Source organism: Barbus barbus, assembly GCF_936440315.1.
Source record: "Barbus barbus genome assembly, chromosome: 35".
Classification (NCBI taxonomy): Eukaryota; Metazoa; Chordata; class Actinopteri; order Cypriniformes; family Cyprinidae; genus Barbus; species Barbus barbus.
Genome location: NC_136763.1, coordinates 15,177,645 through 15,195,987, shown reverse-complemented (window position 1 = coordinate 15,195,987; position 18,343 = coordinate 15,177,645). Strand labels below are relative to the sequence as shown.

The 18,343-nt window shown below is 40.6% G+C and overlaps 1 protein-coding gene and 1 pseudogene across 3 annotated transcripts in view; both read right to left on the bottom strand.

The window, feature by feature from the left end:
• Positions 1 to 5,401: 5,401 nt before the first annotated feature.
• LOC306854788 (centrosomal protein 15-like) lies at positions 5,402 to 10,236 on the bottom strand (annotated as a pseudogene). The gene is made up of 4 exons: positions 10,184 to 10,236; positions 9,948 to 10,071; positions 6,123 to 6,313; positions 5,402 to 5,415 (listed from the first exon to the last, which is right to left on the bottom strand). The product of its transcript is annotated as a centrosomal protein 15-like (transcript).
• A 983-nt stretch (positions 10,237 to 11,219) lies between these two features.
• Positions 11,220 to 18,343, bottom strand: part of LOC306855089 (opioid growth factor receptor-like) — a 31,286-nt gene continuing 24,162 nt past the window's right edge. Inside the window, exons 10-14 of one of the 2 annotated variants that reach the window (XR_013782898.1) lie at positions 12,662 to 12,697; positions 12,242 to 12,322; positions 12,077 to 12,143; positions 11,699 to 11,847; positions 11,220 to 11,589 (exon numbers count right to left, since the gene is read on the bottom strand). The gene's annotated coding sequence lies outside the window, so the exon portion shown is untranslated. The remainder of the gene's footprint in view (positions 11,590 to 11,698; positions 11,848 to 12,076; positions 12,144 to 12,241; positions 12,323 to 12,661; positions 12,698 to 18,343) is intronic. The other variant, XR_013782899.1, reaches the window with a different exon arrangement.

Here is an 18,343-nt window from a genome sequence, read left to right as displayed (position 1 = left end):
AAAATAATAATAAAAAACATGAATTCAATAATGTCTTATTTATTTATAGCCTAGGTTAATTTTTCATTTGTAGAAAAAAATACCCAATTTCACCATTTGTGTGTGTGTTTCACATGAAGAGTAATTGTTTATATTTTGTGGGTCTTTGTATTTGTATGATTTAGGAACCGTGCACAGAATTTAAGGTCAGTTGTAAATTAATAGAAACGTGATTATTTGCCATTGTAAAAAGAAAGAAAAAACAAACAAACAAAAAAGGGACTATATTTATACTTATTTACATAGCCTACAATTGGAAAGAAGTTAACTGCGATTTTTTTAAAGAAATAAACTAGGCCTATAATTAGCCACATAACAGTAAATTTCAAACCTCACAAGCAAGAGGGATTTTACAGTTTAAAAAAGGGGGGCAAACAAGACTCATTAATCTATCAAATATAATAACTATCGATCTATTGCCTTGCAGGCATTCAGTGCACAGTTAAATTTAAAGCTCATAATGACATATCTGGTGGAGTTCAAAGCCTGTAGTTTCACTCAGACATTTGATACACGACTCTGCCTCTGTGACCGTGCACTTGACTTCAGTTTAATGGCTCAAATTATCAGATAAAACATGGACTCTTGAAAGCCTATTACGTTAATCAACTAAAGAGCCTCAGGGGAAGCTTCAGCGCATCAAGTCGTGTTCATCAGAAGGTGTAAAATGGACTGCACTTCTCCTCATCCCCACAGCTTTAATAAACAATAATGTATTCCGCGCACGGATCCTGGAACAATATTATTCTTACACGCTAACAGAAATTCTGATGAGAGGCAAGCGCGTGATCCCAAATCTCGCTCTCCCAATTACAGCCCAATTAGCAATTATGCCCACGTCTTGGGACCACGAAGAAGACTAATATTACTAGTTGAATGGCATATTCACCTCCTCAGAGGCAGAGGTTCTAAAATGTGTTTAAACAGAAGTGTCTTTATTTCATTCAACTGCATTCGAATGTCTTCCCATGTGGAATATAGGCGTGATTTTTAAAAAACATAAATCACGACATGATTTCACGAGGGATAACCGGGTCTCGAGAGCTACATTGCATATTTGATATAGTCAGTCTACAGACTTTATAATGCGCATTTAGGCCTACTGAAAAAGGCTATAAAAACTAGTAAAATAATAATTTAGAAGACTAAAGATAATCCATATTATTTTTGCAATCGAAATAATATATAATAAAATAAAATTTTCAATCGAAAAAAAGTAGCAAAAACTGTCTATTTTGATTTGAATCAAAATGCATCATTTAATTAAAGTTTTTGGTTTTAGCTCGATTTTATTGACCATTAGCCTAACTACATTCAAGGTGGTCTAAAAATGCGATGATCACTACAAGTTGTAACTTTAATTTGCCTATTGAGTGGATCAATATAACATGAAAAAAATCAAAAAGGTGAACTAAAAGATTAGAGCATTTCTGGTGGTGAAGAGGTCTGGGAAAATACCAGTGGGGGCGGGTCTCACCAAAAGACATGTTTGTGTGGGGTATAAAAAAATCCCTTTTGTGCAAAGCTGCCTATCTTGCCTAGTGCCTAAAAAGATTGCAGAGAAGAAAACAACCTAAAGGCAGTCTCGTTGGCCTTTTTCTGCACTTACCTCTCACACATCTGAGCAACCAGCTTTGCTTCTAGAAACATGTTAATTGACAACGGAGCTCATTACTGCATGCACATGTAACTCGGCGAGAGGGATTATAGGGACAAGAGCGCATTAATTAACTGTCAACAGCGGAGAGCATGTACACGACAGAGATCAGCCGAAATTGAGGCATTTACAAGCGACAAAAGCCCGGCTGAGACAGGAAGAAAAAAAGACCCAGACTTTTGTTTGGCCAACTCAATTGATTGTAAATGGAAGATTAACGGGGGTAGCGTCAGCATTTTTAAGGGGGCGCGGAAGAAAAGGCCCCAATTAAGTCCACCAAATGTTAACTACATCGTTTCTCTCAGTTTAGCCCAAATGAAATTCTAATTAAACCGTCCTCCTTCCATCATTTTGGAAAGGAATTTATCTCCCAGTTGGAGAAGAGCGGACTAGTTGTAGTACTTGTTAAGAGAAGCATTGCTTCTTGGCACAAAGCGCTCGCGAGGAGCATTGTAGCGCGCCAAGGGGAAAGTTAATGACCGTCAGGCGCGCGCTCTTTGGATCCGTTCCTACAGATCGGTGTTGAAAAAATGGACTCAGCCAAGCGACCGCATGGTGTTCTGTACACGTATTTATGCCCAAAAAGATGATGATAAGGAAGGTCAACCTGACTATATGTTGTTTAATCCAGTTTCGCAGGCTGTGAACATTCATTCAACGAATAACCGAGACAGCCGAGGCTATTCACAAATAAAATTAAGGTAGGCATTCACAAATAAAAATACGTAAAAAATAAAATTTTTACAAAAATGATTGAATACATATCTACTGTGATGAAAATATGTGATTTACAAGGGCTTATAAAGTCGAAAATGTCTCGGAACTCGGGAGTGTAACAGAGAAGGCAGGGGGGGAACCAAAAACGTAAAAAGTCTCATTAAAAGCTCAAATGCATGATACTAATTAAATTACTTAAAAAATAGTAGTAAAGCAGCTTTTTCTTCTAAAATATTTTAAATATTTGAAAATCATTTATCCGCCAAATTAAAGTGGTGTAACCAAAATGAAGAAAGCCATAAGAAATTTAACAAAGATTTTTTTTTTCAAAATATATAGGCCTATATATTATATTATATAATATATATCACATATATTTCATACTTTTTATGAAAAGGCATAGGTAGGCTAGTTCAAGTCAAATGCAAGTAACAGCCAGAAAGCAAGAAAACGAAATGGGGAAAAAAATAATAATAATAATAATTATATATATATATATATATATATATATATATATATATATATATATATATATATATATATATATAATTATTATTATTATATGTTGTGTACCACACACAACCAATGTACTTTTTTAACTGATAGAAACCACACTTAAAAAAAGTTGAAAAAAAAAAAAAGATTAACACATGGATGTCTGAAACAGTATCACCTACAAAAAGAGAAATGAAACATGCTTTGAGTGTTCACATTCCCATTCCTAAATGAGCGGGATCATGCATTACCCACGCAGGGCCTTGAGTGGCAGGCAGCGGTGCCCCCTTCGCTGCGTTCGGCCTGCTCGTCAAGGGCAAGCTCAGAGAAGGAGCTTTATTGCTCTAAGGTGTTGAGGCAGCCGCATGGTCGCGGAGCGCGGGGACTCTGCCTCGCCGGAATTACATCAATGTCAGTCTCGGGTATGACCTCCATTCAGAAGCAGTCTTGAGGGCTTCAGGCCACGCAGCTGAAGGGGACCTTCTGTCCCCTCGTCCAACTCTTTACCCACAATGTCTTAAAAGAGACGAAGGTCTGACCTCAAAACAATCTGTTCCACATTCAACAATCTCAGCGCCCCATTATATAAATATGAATGCAAGTGATGCATTGTGTTAGGAAATAAGGGATATAGGCTAAAGGAAACTGCTAAATGAAATCTAAGGCTTATCAGCAGATCTCCAATAGTTATCTGTTTAAATTGCTTCTGTAGAGGAGTGACCTGTAACCAGTCTCATTGTTTGCCAGGATCAGTAAATCTGGGATGTCCGGTGCTAATCTTTTGACCCAGGATGCCCTTTCAGGACAATCTCCACTCCCTGTTTCCCAATGGATGGGTCTTAATTAACTCAGACCAAAAACCCTGCTGTTAAGCAGGTACTCTCTTCAGTTCACCAAGTTAGAATGCAGGAGATTTGATATGAAGCGATGTGTCACTCACTGATCCCTTAGGCTCTGATTTTACGCCCAGTCTGTGGTGGGTTTCTGAACAAAATATTGTCCAATCCATATACAATTTTACTAGCATCTATGGTTCCACGATGAAGCTTGAACATCCATGGAAATTTTCCATTGTTCTTTTTAGTGGAAAAGGGTTCCAAAAGTTCTTTACACAAAAGAAACCCCCAAGGGCATTACTGAGAAAATCTTTAGAACCTTTATTTTTAAGAGTGCAAAACATAAATACATGACTACATACAAACATTTACAAAAACATGCAATGCACACTCAAACTACTGCCACAAATGCTGGGATGGAGTGGATGTTTTGACTACTTGGATTAATGGGATCCAGTGAGGTAAATGGGGAAAATAACACTACTGAAACCCAAAATCAATACAACACAGAATGACGTATAAGTTAGCCAGAACAAAAACACAACAGAAGCCCCCTTATGACCAGCACTAGTGCTGAAATAATAGTTTCAAGAATGGAGAGAATTCCCAAAAAGCTATTTGTCTTTAAGTGCACTACATTGACAAAGATCTTTAGTTGTGAAAAGCTCCTTTGAGAGCAATGGGTGGTACGTTTCTGATGGAACACGAGCTTGTTTCGCTAAGGGATTTTTTTATCTATATATATTTATACCATTCCAGAGATATAATGATCAAAGATTAATGAAAATACTCAGAAATGTCATTATGTATTTTTATGTAGTAATTTTTACGATTATTCAATCAAAGTGCCATAATCCCCAACATAATCAGGCTTTAATGTAACTGCAACTATGGCATTTTTACAGACACAAGTTATTCAGTAACACACAACTTTGTTCTATCATCATACGATAGTGTTCTGAAGATCTGGCTGATGGCCAGGTGTCTGAAGCCCAGAGCTGATCTACAACATTTGGCCTTGGCCTGGGCTCTGACAGCCTCAGTTGGCAGTGGTATCCGTAGCCAAACCACCTCAGGGCTTTCCCCATTAGAATACATAATGCAGAACTAGTCATTTGGAAGGGCTCCAGATCGTGCTCTTCAAAACCCTTTTAGATAATTTGCTGTCGTGCCCTCCACCCACACCCAGAATTCTCCACCCCTCCACAGCCAACCAACCCCCCTGCCAATTTGGAAGCCTCGACTGGTGCCCTGACCTCAGGGGCAGGAGTCCCAGCTGAGGAGGAAGGGCAGCTGCCAACCACCACCACTTCAACCATGAACATCCAGATGATCGCGTTTGTCAAGCCGCCACTCCGTGTCACCCTGAACTGGTTTGATCATCCAATTAGGCTAGGTCATGGTCTGCAATCTCTCCCTCCATGGAGGGACGATAGACAAGACAGTGAACGAGTATGAGAAAAATAAATTCAGGATTAAATAGTATATGCACTCAAAGTCATTAAAAAAAAAATTCTGTTTGTTATATATACCCATTTAGATACAAGCTCTAGAGTAGCTTGTATCTAAATGGGAAAACGCTAGTTAAACAACAAACCTGATCAAAGAACAAATCAAATGCATCATTTTCAGAGTTATAGACAACTTAACTCTCAACTCAAGTGGCTGACCCTTCAACAGACAGGCAATACAAGAGCAATTATCGCATGCACAGTCCAAGTGCTCAGAAAGGCTTGTGTGATGACCTCATTGTTGAGGGTTCAGGTAGGAGGCAATGAGGTTTAGGGGTGCATTTAAAAGCAGCATTTTTGCACACAAATTTTCCTCACAATTTGCATTTGTTCGTCTTGAGACAAGATTTTTGATTTAAGCTGGACATCAGAAAATGTAATGCTTAGCAGTGCCTAATGCAACAAGATTCTGTTATATAAATTTGGAGGGAAATAGTGGGTCAGGAAACAGAATGATAAATTAGTTTTTCTTCAAAACATGTTTATTATTTGACACACTAAATAGATAGTTCTTTTTTACTTGTACGCTAATCTGAACTAATTTTAAAGTAACTTCAATAATACCATTCAATTTGATATCTAACAGCAAATATAATAGTTTTATTACTTTGTAAATCACAGCTGATTTTTACAAGTGATTCAGTCATTAATTTTTCAATACACAGAAGAAAAGGCAGTGGTGCAGTTACAGAAAATGTAGTCAGTATTGCCCCCATGTGGATGTACTTGTGTAAGTGAAAATGTTAATGCAGTATTGAATGAACATTTATTCTGTATTTGCATATATAATATTTAAATCAAATATATAACACATAAAAATAAATAAATAAAAATAACAATTTTGGGCAAAAAATATAAATAACTTACACACAGACAGCTCATCTTTGGGTCGAGGGGGTTTACCCTTGCATTGTGCAGGGGAGGAATATTTTTGTCTATTTTTCAATTTCTGTTTTCTAAGCAATCTCCCAGTCTCACTCACCGAGCGGTTGCCCTTTCCCAAGCAAATACTGCTCCCATTCTGGTAGTTTGCGTTCAACTGAGGCCCAATAATGAGTCTATGACAAGACAACAAAAGATCAACTTTGTTAAAGGAGCCTATAACTCATATTTACTTCTGTATCATATTCTTAAATCTGAAGCAGGTCAAATATGGAAGCATATGTGTAGCAAAATTCTATTTACAATGTAATATGCAAAAAGGCAATGCAATGCGTAAAATGGTAATTTATTTCTGTATTTAAATTTACATTTTCCCATACGTGTGTAAAATTTTGTGCAAAATGAAAATGAAAATTCAATTACATCATTTAAATGCCATTTTCTACACTAGTTTTAATATGCATATTGAAATTTTAAAGCTTTTTAAGTTGCAAAATTAAAATGAAAATATATCACCCAAAATTATTAGATATGTTTAACGTGTCCAAGCAAAAACTGTAGCAAAATAAATTTAGACTTAGACTTGGGGGTAAGACACTTGGGATTGCATTTTCATCGTGATCCCGCATGATAATTTGCAAAATGCAATGAGAGTTTCAAAATGCATTCTGAGCCAAAGGTGCAGCAAAAGGGTAGCAAAATGGTGATTTAAATGTCTTTTATTGTTCTTAAATGCATTGACACTTACATATATGGCGTTTCAATTGCATTTTCATTAAATACCCGCGATGAATATAGTTCAAGTCACTGTGGATTTGAAAATGCATTCCGAGCCGAGCACGCCCCCTAGTTGTCAGTCATTACATTAAGGAGGGGCTCGTCAACATGACGCACGATAGGTCAATATTCACCGTTAACCAAACCTTTTCACCTGCCTCAACATCTCTCACTTTTTACACTTGGATTGATGCACATAAGCAAACAGACAGTGCTATTCTACACTTAGCCTACTACCTAACCTTATATTTTATTACTCTTTTAATTTTAATCCGTAAAATAGCGCGTGTTCCGTGGCACGTGAACAGAGACGTGCAGAGAGATAATCGGGGGCAGGGGCTAAAAAAAAAGGGACAATGTGAAACAAATATATAGGTCAAAAGTTTGGATACATTAATATATTATATTTTGCAATAAGTCACTTATGGTCATCTAGCCTGCATTTATTTGATCAAAATTTTAATATACTTTAAAATACATTTTATGCGATGTTGATTTATTACCAATGTTGGAAACCTGTCATACTTTTTTCAGGATTCTTTGATGAATAAAAAGTTAAATGAGAACAGCATTTATTTCAAATAAAACTTTTGTAACAATATACACTACCGTTCAAAAGCTTTCGGTCAGTATTTTTAATTTTTTTTTTTTTTTAAAGAAAATAGTTTTTATTCAGCAAGGATTTGTTAAATTAATAGAAACGGTGATAGTAAAGATCGATATTGTTAGAAAACATCTCTATTTTGAATAAATGCTGTTCTTTTTACCTTTGTATTTATCAATAAACCCCAAAAAAGTATCACGGGTTCCAAAATAAATTAATTAAATTCAAATAAAAAGCAAAACATTAAGCAGCACAACTGTTTCCAACATTGATAATAAATCAGCATATTAGAATGATTCCTGAAGGACCATGCATTGAAGACTGGAGTAATGATGCTGAAAATTCAGCTTTGAACACAGAAATAAATTATATTTTAAAGTATATTAAAATAGAAAAAAACATTCTTTTAAATTGTAATATTTCACAATATTACAGTTTTTCTGTATTTTTGATCATATAAATGTAGGTTTGATGAGCATAAGACACTTTCATAATGCTGCATAATTATCAAAAATGGCAATATAATAAAGTCCTTTCACGTCACCATTTCGTCAGCCTACACTTCACATAATAGGCCTGTAGGTGGCACCTGGGCTTCATTAACTATGAGAGGTTCATCAAATAGTAAATAGTGTAGGATATCATACATAAATATAAGTGAATTGAATAGCCTACTGATTACCATTATTGCGACTTTTGTTTTGTGCAGTGCTTTTGTAGTCATTCAGCATCTATAACAAACTCTGCACTTGATATTAAAATCCAAAATATAGTGAAAACACTTTAATAGCACAGTAACAAGATCGGCAGATAAGACTAACTTGTGAGCACAAAACACAAGATGCTTCTCTTTTCAATATAAATAAGATTTTATTTATATAAACCTAAGACATGTAAACTAATCTAACACATTCACACGTTGCAGAAAGAGAGAAAGTGAGGAAAGGATGAGTTTAAGAGAATGGAAATGTGAAATCACTAGTTTACAGCAATATGTTCAATTGCATAGACCTGAACAACCATCAATCACTTATTTAACCCTCGCTTTGAGTTTCTCAATGAGGCTAAGATTTATATTAAATGCACCTGATTCAGTTAGAACCTGGAGGTGTTACTTGCTTGCTTTGCCTGTGTTAAGAGGTTTCCTTTGTGTTGTAGTCCTTGCAGACAGGGGGGTTCCCCAAAGTGTCTGATTGGTTGAGTAGTTGTGAAGTGATGTCTTGGTTGTGGCTGGTAGAAGTTTTGAGGCGGTCACAGACTCCAGTTGAACTCGGAGACGAGGCATGGCGGCAAAACTTAAACAAGTACACGAAACTCACAATGGAAAAGAAAATAAAGTAAAAGAATAAAAGGATGTAAAGACTAGGTTGGTTTTCTTCTCATTATGGTAGCAGCTGGCACGTGGGCCAGAGCACGCTCAAAGAGCAGCGTCAAAACGCGGTGGCAAAAGAGAAGAGGAGAAGGGAGAGGACCAAGAGGACCAAGAGAGCATTTTTAAGAAGAGAGCGTTTGATGGTGTCCTGAGTTTTTAAACTTGGCTTTCAGACCGTCCCATCTGGACGTCTTGATCAATTAGATACTGTCCTTGCTCGGGGTATTGCTTTGTTTCTCCACCCCATCAATAAATCAACATGTTATCTGTTCAGTCAGCGGTCCGAACTTTACAGGCCCTTGCAAAGTATACTTTTGAACATGGTTTCTATAACAAGACTATGATACATCTGACAAAGAATTGATTGGAAGAAACATTTAAAGCATGATTTTTCAAACTCATACATACCGCTATTTAATAATGATTAAAAAGACATACATAATATTTGATTAAAACATGATAGTCTAGTGTGTCGGTTACAACCATAATATGGGGTTCTACATAGAAATGTCCTTTTAGGATGATTTTATGTGCATATGAAAAAGAAAGTCTTTGTATAGTTCTATGGAGAACAAAGGCATGTTCTTTAGACAAAGGAATTTTGGTTTGGACTGTCTTCTATGTGGGGGAGAAGTCAGTCTAAGGAAGCTCGTGAATTCAATCGTGGAACACGTGATGGCCATCAGTCTGATTATCACTGATTATTTGCCCCAAATTTGACGGTCTCCTTCGTGAATTGGAATTATCAATAAGTGTTATTTTGTCTCAAGGTTGTAAGCTGTTCTGTGAAAAAGTTGGTTAGTTTGCTTGCTTCAGACTAGTGGTGCCAGAATCTAATTTATGACATTGTCCTGTTTCCTTGGGGCCTCTCTGAATTCCAGCTCCTCAGGTTTCAATGTTCTGATGCATCTTAAATTTGTCTGATTCAGTCTCTGATATTCTACAGTACTATAATAGAGAGCTCTGGTGTGAAGCACCTAGTCTAGAATACAGAATTGTATCATATAAATATATATAGCACAGTGTATGTATAACAGAAAGCACACAGTAGAGAAACCTTAAGGATCTGAGCATTCCTCTCCTTCGCTGCTTGAGACATCAGACACTGCTGTTTCTTCTTAGCCTTCTGCTGTTCATAATGCGCTTCCATCTGCTGCAGCAGTAATGCTCTTTTCCCCAGTCTACATGAGAAAAATTACATTCATTAAGCCGTTTAGTTTCATAACAAGGAATGAATAATTAAAAATAGGACTAAAAGAAGCTTTTAGCTTCAGTACAACTGAAAGGACTCACATATCTTCATGTTTCTGGCTGAGTTCAAACTCTTTGTGTGTATAAGAGGCCATTTAATGTAGTTTTAAAGACATGGAAAGAAAACTCAAACTCTGTCACTTTATCAAAAGCTCACTACTATATACATTAAAAAATCTCATACTGTGAGGTCAACAACCATGGCTGTTACTCTGCGACTATAGTATCCAGAAGCAAAGCGTCAAACTAAAGCCTGCTTTAACCATAACTACCAACAGCCATGTGGGCGGAAATGACAGCTGGTGAGCAAAAGATTAGGACAAGTGCGCCCTCTATTGTTGGGAAGAGTTAAATGAATATAGAGTAGTTTAAAGTTACATTTTAAAATGTTTCAAAGTTGAAATAAATTGATATTTTATTTTACTTAAATTATCCTTTCCCTATTTTGATATGTCAATTATAGCTTAAATGCACACACTTAAAGCAATAAGTTCTATTAAATAGCTTCAAAGATAAAAAAATTATCTAATAAACAATTTAATCTTTCAATTAATGAAGCATATTGCATTTTAGTAAAAAACAAACAAAAAAAAAACAACAACCAGAACCTCCTGAGAGGCAGACTATGCCTACACTACCCAGCTTTCTATATGATGATATAAAATAGGAAACACAAAGGCCGCACTTTCTCTTAAACCCCCACCCCCAGAATCATGCTGTAGTCATGAACCCAGAGGAAGAAAGGTAAGGAAATGAAATTGATAAACTTTAAATAAATAAAAGGAATTGCAAGAAAGAAACTTCTTGGTGTCTCTTTTTTCTTGACCTAATGTGCACCTTAAAAATTGTATTTAAACAAACAATAGAAAACAAACATTCATACCAATAAATGAAACCAAAACAAACAAACTAAGCAAAACACAGGGAATATACCAAAGGTTAAAGATAACGTATGATATCGTCACACACACACACACATTAAGTTTTTGTGAATTGTAGGGAATTTACATAGACTTCTATTACTTTTAAACTGAATTTTTTCAGTTTGTGAAAAAAACACAGGCCAGCCCCACAATGTCAACAATTTCAAGTTTTACTATCCATGTGATGGGCATATTTGGTCCCCAAAATATAGCATAAACAAGCACACACACATACACACAAAATCCCTAGACAGAAAATCGGTACAATAGTTTTTACAACAGGGGGAAATGGAGAGAAAATATGCCAACAAGGAAATATGCCAACAGGGAATTGGTCTGTTCATGGCAGAAATAATGAAAGGATGAAAACAATAACAAACTTGTTTTCGTCCATCTATTGTTACTACATTTGATGTTTTCAATGATTCATTGAGGAAAAACTTGACCAGTGGGGCCTGGTAATGCTTCAATCCTAGAGTCCCCAAACACTTCAGGAGGTGTGTGATGCGAAGGTTGTGTGAATATCTGCAAAATCAAAGAAAAAAAAAAAAGACTCTGATCACTGCAAATGCCTAGAAGTATTGAAACACCATCAGTGAAATTAAACAAAAAGGAAAAATATGACAACATAAACCTGTTCAGGTTTCTAAAGCTGTTCTTCCAGTTAGGAGCAGGTTCCACCTCTCCTGCTGATTCATCGACCGAACGTATACCGTAGAAATCCAACATGAGCTTATATGATTTCACCAATTTACTCTTCACTTGTTTATCTTTATGGAAACGCTGGGGGAAAAAACGAAGCAGATTAATTTAATTTTTGTCTATTTTTCTAAAGGCCTTACCCAGCTTGAACTGAGACTGATGTTTCTTCCAGAATATGACAAGTCCTGCAGACAAGTACTTCATAGGAAAAGTTCACCCAAAATTAACATTCTGTGATTATTTATCACCCTCATGTCGGAAAAAAACAAACAAACAAACAAAAACATAAAAATGCATGTCTTAAACTGACCTTTATTTCCTTTTTTGTGAGCTCATGTGCACTCCAATTCATCCCTGGCTCTTGTAATGGAAACAGCCTGCAAAGGTTTGAAATGGTTAGCTGAATGACACGATTCAAAACACTTATATATAATAATTAAATCCAGAGCTCATGGATGTTGCAACAGGATCTAACCAATGAATGTAGGTCAAAACTATTTCCAGCTTCTTATATTCACCCCCCCCCACTGCTGGTGAAATTCATCAATGTGAACATCTGCACAAACAAATGTGATATGTTTAAGAGCATGCTTTCTTTGAACATAACTTTGTATTAGATAACAAAAATGTATGATTTAACTACAGAATGAGCACAATGCCATACCGTCAGGTGAAGATTTTATTTGACCATATACAATTCTAGGTTATAAAAACGGCCCTCGAGAACAAAAATAAATAAAGAAATAAAAATAAAATGTATATATATATATATATATATATATATACTGAACACTATTGCCAATCATCTTCTCCAATTCAAATATAGTGGGCTGTGAAACCAAATAGAGTTTTCAAATAGAGAATGGTGTAATGGTATATATAGTGGATTTCTTACTTCAAATGGTTCATCACCCTCATCATCATCAAAGTTCTATAATCAGAACAAATACAATGTGAAATAATGTCAAACTGAGTTTTGACAGAAGACAGTCACAAAATTGAAACATTTACTTTTAGATTCTCACCTACATTTTTCTCGTACAATGTCAATGAATGAATGCAAGCTGGCATGTTTATTTGTTTATTTAGTTAATAAATAAAATCAAAAATAGATGGATAAACAAGAACTAAATAAACCGATGGATAAACATTAACTACTAACAAATGCAAGGATGTTACTGCTGTGTGCATGTGACTGCGCCCTGTTGTAGGATTAATTAAAACAACAAAAGAGACTACCACGGGACAATCAAAATTGCATAGCACTGAAATCCAAACATAGGCCTTCTTTCTGGGTGCTTTATGTTTGTATTCGTCTTCCCATGTGGAGTTAAATTCGAACTCATCATCTGACTCCATGTTAAGTATATTGGGAAAGTCAGGGGCCTGTTTCTCGAAAATCGAAAAGTGCAATTCTCAAGAAAGTTCTGAAATATTTTCCTATGAACTTCAATCTTATTTTTCTCAAGAATAGAATGGCAGTTATCTGGTAAGGGTGGTTCCCTTCCAGGAACTCGAGCTGCGTCGAACGCTACGGGGAACGCCCTCAGCGTGACCGCGCTCTGAACCAGAGTGTAAAATGTCCAATGAAAGGGCGAGACGTCATAGGCGGTGACGTCACTGACCGGAAAGCATATAAGCACGTGCGGTGGAGCCGGCGTTTGCTTTTTGTCATTCAGCAACCGCTTCTCTGTCTGTGTCAGGGCTGGACTGGTAATCTGGCATACCGGGCAAATGCCCGGTGGGCCGACGCACTTGGGGGCTGGTCCATATAATATGTTTTTTTTTTTTTTTTTTTTTAATTGGCCAACGACCGGCCCATAAAGCAGGGGCAGCGGCCCATTGGTTCATTTTCCGTACTGACACTGGGCTGGCCCAATCATCTCTTAGCAAGCTCCACCCCTCCCCCTCTGTTTCTTGTGTCAGATGCAGTCAGTGGCTCAGAGCCAGAAATCAGTGGATTTAGGATGGAGAAGCAAAAGCGCAAGGGCAAGGGGGGTGCGGAGAAGTTGCGGCCAAAAAAATAAAAATTCTAGAGGTTGATGCCTCAACATGTGCAAAAATAACCGACATGTTTAGTGCTGTAGCTTCAGTTTCCAAGCCAACAGTACCTGACGACACATGGAGGAGAGGTGACTAGCCATGGCGGCGCCGGCGGCACCCAGGCAGAGGAGCAGGTGTCTGACAGTGAAGTCAAGGAGGGACAGAGTGAGCAGGAGAGTGTAATTGAAACGGTAAGCATGGTAGCTACATGATTTAACAGGGAGGGAGTGTTAATCAGGGCGGATGCAGGAGGATAGTGTGTGTGGGCCTAGCTGGGCCACGACGAAGATGATGATGATTTACCTAAATTAATGAATATTATAATAAGACAACATAATCGTTGTCGCTATTATAAAGACTGTCAGCTTGTCATCTAAGTTACTGCACTAGCCACTCAGTCAGCTAAAGTCAAACACCGCATAAGCTATTTTGCATTGTTTTTGTAGCTAGGTTAGCAGAGTTAACTTATTCAATTGCAACTTCGGATGATTATTCTAATGTTAACCCTTTAAAACCCATAACGGCCGTCGACGGCCCTTCTCTAGAAAAACTTAGATGATGCCATTTGATTATTTTAATTATTAAATCATCTCTCTGTAATAGACAGAGTTGCAGAGAAGAGCAAGCTACTGAGGAAACTGCTGCAATTGTAAGGTGAGATGAGATTATTGATATTATTATTAAAAAAAATATTCATAATATTGTAGACTGAAAATGTGACTCATTATTCCCCTATCTCCCTCTCCCTCTCTCTCTCTCTCTCTTTTAGGATGTCCTCACTTTTGTAGTTCATTGTTTTTGAGGATGTTCAGAGCACCATGGAGCCATTTCCACCAAGTAAGTATAAAATATGTGCAACCATCTCTCTACATTGGTATATATTAAAGATACTTGTATGGTGATCATTTTACTCATTCAGTTATCATTCTTGTCCCTCTCTCTCGCTCTCTCTCTCTCTCAGGATGCCCTCACTTTGTGTAGGCCCTACTCCACTGTCACCTTTGATCACCACCAGGGAGTAAAGAGAGAGTGAGTACACTGGTCCATGGCACTTAGTTCTCAGCTTTGTAGGGGTTTTTGGGAATGGAACCGTAGATATGCATATCTACAGGGACCGCAAGGATGGTGTACTTGTTGGTTGTGTCCGACCGATTGTGATGGGCCGGTCTGAGCAAAAATGCCAGGGCCCTTTTTTTGTCCCAGTCCAGCCCTGGTCTGTGTGTATTGTCTTTGCATGTTGTGAGTCTTATTTAGTGTTGTTTGTCCTGCACAATCACTTAAGTAGGCTCCAGCAATATGTGCAAGCACTGGGGCGATAGCAGATCGCATTCTGGGCTGTGTGTTCCTCCCTACACAACATTATATCACTGCTTGGGATGCACGCAGTCTGTGTGTGGTCTGCTTCAGAGCAGAGCGCGCAGATTCAGCTCTCGAGGGAGCTGACTGCCCGTTTGAGAGCTTTTTCATTTCTTACGCCTGCTCTCTGAAGGCTCTCTTTGAAAAAGAAAAAGAGAGGAGTGAGTTTCACTAGCCTTGAATGAAGACGGGCGAGCCCGTGTCTTCTTCCTTTCCTAGACCTGTCTTCCTCCGAGGAGGTGGACGCGTCAATGAAACAGTGCTTGCACAAGCATATTATGAATGAGAACGGCGCGCAGTCAGCTCTAAAAAAAAAAAAAGGGGGCTGGTTGTGTTTCTCTCCGCTGTACATCTCACATTCCCGCCGCTGCTGAGGCACGGCGGCGAGTGTGAGTGCGGGGATCGCAGCGCGCGTTGCCGAGGCGACGCGTGCGTTATTCTCATTCATATCAGAGCGATGCCCCGGGTGGAACAGACGCTCGCGAGCTATCTGTCCCCTTGCGTGGCGTTGTCTCTGAAGGCTCGCGGCTGCAGGTCAGGCTGGTGCGTGTCTGCACACCGAAAAAAAAAAAAAAAAAAGAGAGAGTGTTGCAGGCGCACCAAGCTGACGTACCTGCTTAGAGAGCTGGATGAGGGATTGGGCTCAACTTGATTGAATTATAAGTTGGTCTCTGAGCTCCCTAGAAACGCTGTCTGTGGTCGACCCTATCTGACATGAAGGAGAAGATAGGGTTTTCCTCATGGACGCCCCGCTTGCGCCTTCTGGCCTGTTCGGCGACTACGTCAATTACGTCGTCGACAGGTACCAGGAGGCTCGTAGACAAGCGGCGGCGTTTCAGCGGTTTCTCCCTCGCCTTTCTCCAGCTCAGGGGGCTGCTAGGCGGGAGCAGCCCTCGCCGCGTGCCAGCCCCTCTTTAGAGAGGCGCAAAACAGAGCGTGGCTACTCACACCCCACCGAGGTGGGGCCGTGGCAGCTAACGCTCTGGGTCGGGGACCTCTAAGGCTAAGCCGGATCTGCGGACCGTTCTTAAGTCTAAGGGGGTTCTCGGCCAAGAAGCCTACGGGCGTGGGAGATCAGTCTGCCAACCCTGCCAGAGTTCCAGGGCGCAGCTGGCTCCAGCGAGCAATGTTCTCAGTTCTTCCGCCCCGAAGTGTAGCGGAGCTGGGAAGCTCGCCACCCCTGCGGGGGTCCCTAGAGCTCCTGGTTCGGCCGTCTCCTGCCGGTCCTCCGCTTCAGGGCACCGAGCCAGCAGCTCTAGGCACGCCAGAGGCCAGTCTCGAGAGACTGGTTCCCTTAGGAGACCATCAGGCAGCGTGGGAACTACTGCCGATGTGTCTCTTTGGGTCCTGCCTTGCAGGGTCTGGTTCTTCAGCTTGGTCTTCCTAGGAATGACGCGGGTCTGAGGACCGTCATTCATTAGGGGGCTGAGGCTGAGGCAGTCCTGGTGCTGTGCCTAGGACTTACGAGGGCAGACCCCTCTGGGGCAGATCGGGTGTCCGTCTCCCCCAGTGCCCTCGGGAGAGCAGTCTGCCAACCCTGCCAGAGTTCCAGGGCGCAGCTGGCTCCAGCGAGCGGTGTTCTCAGTTTCTTCCGCCCCGAAGTGTAGCGGAGCTGAGAAGCTCGCCACCCCTGCGGGGGTCCCTAGAGCTCCTGGTTCGGCCGTCCCCTGCCGGTCCTCCGCTTCAGGGCACCGTGCCAGCAGCTCTGGGTACATCAGAGGCCAGTCTCGAGAGACTGGTTCCCTTAGTAGACCATTTAGGCAGCGTGGAAACTACTGCCAATTGGATCTCATTGGGTCCTGCGTACTGTAGAGAAAGGCCTTTTGTATTCAGTTCGGCGCTCCGCCACCGCCTTTCAATGGGGTGATTCCCACGTGCGTGGTCCCCCAGCAGGCTCTGATCATGGAACAGGAAGTAGACACTCTCTTGGGGAAGGAGGCCATCGAGGTGGTCCCTCCTCACGGAAGAGAGTCCGGGTTCTACAGCCGGTACTTCATTGTTCCAAGGAAGGATGGTAGATCTGCGTCAGTTGAACCGCTCAGTCATGTGACTGAAGTTCAGGGTGCTTACACTCATCAGTCGTGTCTCAGACCAAGTCCGAGGACTGGTTTGTCACGATGGATCTAAGGACGCATATTTCACGTCTCCATCCTTCCCTCTCACGGGAAGTCCCTCAGGTTTGCTTTTAGGGGCAAAGCTTACCGATATTGGGTTCTTCTCGTTGGCCCTGCACTCGTACCCCGCATTTTACATCAACGATTGGTTGATTCTGGCTCGATCAGAGCAGGTGGCGACTCGGCATCGAGATGTCGATCTCGCGCACATGAAGGGGTTGAGACTGAACGTCAAGAAAGTGTGATTTTCTCCAGTAACGAGAACCACTTATCTAGGCGTGGTGTGGGATTCGACCACGATGCAGGCACGTATGTCTCCTGCTCGGAGCGAGTCGATCCTCACCTCAGTCAAGAGAGTGAAAGAGGGCCAGTCACTCACTGTCAGGCAGTTTCAGAAACTGCTGGGGCTCATGGCAGCTGCGTCCAACGTGATTACTTTTGGCCTGCTGTACATGAGACCCCTACAGGGGTGGCTCAAGACCAAGGGGTTCTCCCCGAGGGGAAACCCGCTTCGCATGATCAAGGTCACGCGGCGATGCCTACGTGCCTTAGACATGTGGAGCCAAGCTTGGTTCTTGTCTCAGGGCCCGGTGCTGGGAGCCTCTTGTCGCCGCGTAATGCTAGTGACGGACGCATCCCTCACCGGTTGGGGAGCGGTCATGAGTGGCCACCCTGCCCGCGGTCTGTGGAGCGGTCGCCATCTAACGTGGCATATCAATTGTTTGGAAATGTTGGCCGTGTTTCGTGCACTCAAGCACTTTCTCCCGGACCTAAGAGATCACCATGTGTTGGTGCGCACCGACAGCACAGCGGTGGTCTCTTACATCAACCACCAGGGAGGTCTGCGTTCGCGCCCCTTGTACAAGCTGGCGCACCAGATCCTTGTGTGGTCCCAGGCCAACTTCGCTCGCTCAGAGCCATCGATATCCCTGGGTATCTCAATGTGGGAGCAGACATCCTGTCGAGGCAGGGGCTGAGGCCCGGGGAATGGATGCTTCACCCCGAGGTGGTGAAGCAGATATGGAGGTTTTTGGCTGTGCGACTCGAGAGTCAGCGCTATGCCC